Consider the following 2,629-nt stretch of genomic DNA (forward strand, 5'->3'; position numbering starts at 1 on the left):
ATGTAAGATCCAGAACTATAAAACTACTAGAAGGAAAGAGGGGAAATGCTTTATAACACTGGTGTGGACAAGGATTTTTTTGGATAAGACCTCAAAAGCACAGGCAACAAAAGCAAAAATAGACAAATCGGATTACATCAAACTAAAAAGCTGCACACAAGAGAAACAATCACCAGAGTGAAGAGAAAACCTACAGAATGGGAAAAAGTATTTGCAAGTGATCCATCCAACAAGGGATTAATATTCAGAATATATAAGGAACTCGAACAAATCAATAGCTAAGAAAACAAAATCCATTGAAAAATGAGGAGACGCTCTTCACGTAGAGTGTCCGCGGTTTCCTGCTTCAACAGTGCTTGGAGGAACCGGGGCTTGTCCCTCACCCTGGCCTGTGGCTCACAGCCAGCCTTCCACCACCTCCTCACCGCGCCGTGGGACCTCCCCAAGGTCCCCGCCGGCTCCAGCGCTGCGCAGCCTCTGTGGCCTCGGCCTCTCCTTAGCCCCGCCATGAGGATCGGCGTTCTCACAAGTGCCAGAACTACCACCAGGACTCAGAGGCTGCCATCAACCGCCAGATCAACCTGGAACTCCACACTTCCAAGTCTACTTGTCCATGTCTTACTACTTTGACCCCGATGATGTGGCTTAGAATAACTTTGCCAAATACTTTCTTCACCAATCTCATGAGGAGAGGGCACATGCCAAGGGAACTGATGAAGCTGCGGAACCAACGAGGTGGCCAATCTTCCTTCAAGATATCAAGAAACCAGACTGTGATGACTGGGAGAGGTGGCTGAATGAGATGGAGTGTGCATGACATTTGGAGAAAAACATGAATTAGTCACTACTGGAACTGTACAAACTGGCCACTGACAAAAATGACCTCCACTTGTGTGACTTAATGGAGACAAATGTGTCCTGGATGGATTTTCACCCGAAGGAGCAGGTGAAATCCATCAAATAATTGGGTGACCACAGTGACCAACTTGCACAAGACGGGAGCCCCAAATCTGGCTTGGCAGAATATGTATTTGACAAGCACGCCCCGGGAGACAGTGACAATGAGAGCTAAGCCTTAGGCTAATTTCCCCATAGCCATGGGGTAACCTCCCTGGTCACCAAGGCAGTGCATGCATGCTGGGGTTTCCTTTACCTTTTTTTGTAAGTTGTACCAAAACATCCACTTAAGTTCTTTGATCAGTTTCATTCCTTCAAATAAAAAAAATTTGGTACCATCCCCCCAAAAGAAAAAATGGGCAAAAGATTTGAATAGACATTTCTCAAAAGAAACCATACAAATGGCAAAGAAGTATATATAAAAAAATCCTCAACATCACCAATTATTTGGGGAATGCAAATCAAAACCGCCATGAGATAGCATCTCATCCCAGTTAGAATGACTACTATCAAAAAGGCAAAAAATGACAAATACTGGTGAGGATGCAGAGAAAAGGGAACATATATACTGTTGGTAGGAATGTAAATTAATTCAGCCATTATGGACAACAGTGTGAGGTTTCTCAAAAAATTACAAATAGAACTACTATATGATTCAGACACCCCAACTAGTGGGTACATATCTAAAGGAAATGAAATCAGTATGTCAAAGAGACATCTGTACTCCTATGTTAGTTGAAGCACTATTTATATCAGCCAAGATATGGAATCAACCTTAAGTGCCTATCAACAGATGAATAGATAAAGAAAATATAAAATATTTACACAATTAAATACAATTCAGCCATAATAAAGCATGAAATCCCGTCATTTCTGGCAACATGGATGAGCCTAGAGAACATTATTTTAAGTGAAAGAAGCCAGTCACAGAAAGACAAATATGGCACAGTCTTACTCATATGTGAAATCTACAAACATTGATCCAATAGGAGTAGAGAGTAGAATTGTGGTTACCAGAGAATGGGAAGGGTAGGGGGAGAGTGGAGACGTTGGGAAATGGGTACGGAGTTACAGTTAGATAGGAGGAATACGTTCTAATGTTCCATTTCACAGTAGGGTGACTTTAGTTAACAGTAATCTATTGTATATTTCAAAATAGCTTGAAGGGAGGATTTTAAATGTTCTCACCATAAAAAATTATTAATGTTTGAGGTGACTGATATGCTAATTGTCCTAATATCATATATTATATAGATGTATTGAAACATTATACTAAATCCCATAAATATGTACAGTTTTTATGTGTCAATTAAGAATAAAACAAAAAAGAAAGATTATAGGCTTAAAAAGAAATTAGCTCATATTTGTGATAAAAAACATACCAGTATTTCTATTTAATATACATAACTATTTTTTTCCTTTGAAATTTAAAGACTTTACTGCTTTGCAACATTATTTTTCCCTAGTGGACTATTTTTCTTTTGCTGCAGTTTTTCACTAAGCGAACTAAGACAATTGAGAATAAAAGAAATGTATTAAAGTTGGCAGCTGGTTGACTCAGTTTTACCTCATAGCTTTGCTTTTCTCTTCCTTGATATGTCAGACAGGGTTTGAGATGAAACTTTGTAAGAGAAATTCTGACAGAACATTAACTGAAAGTGTACATGAATTAATTAAAGTTGGCTTATTTATGGGAATAAATTAGTTTGAAAATGCATTCAAAACTATTGTC

At 38.9% G+C, this 2,629-nt stretch overlaps 1 pseudogene; it reads left to right on the plus strand.

The window, feature by feature from the left end:
* The first annotated feature begins 303 nt into the window (after window positions 1–303).
* On the plus strand, window positions 304–1,072 carry LOC101143571 (ferritin heavy chain-like; annotated as a pseudogene).
* Window positions 1,073–2,629: the final 1,557 nt, after the last annotated feature.

The sequence above is a fragment of the Gorilla gorilla genome, chromosome 3 (genome assembly GCF_029281585.2).
Source record: "Gorilla gorilla gorilla isolate KB3781 chromosome 3, NHGRI_mGorGor1-v2.1_pri, whole genome shotgun sequence".
Lineage (NCBI taxonomy): Eukaryota > Metazoa > Chordata > Mammalia > Primates > Hominidae > Gorilla > Gorilla gorilla.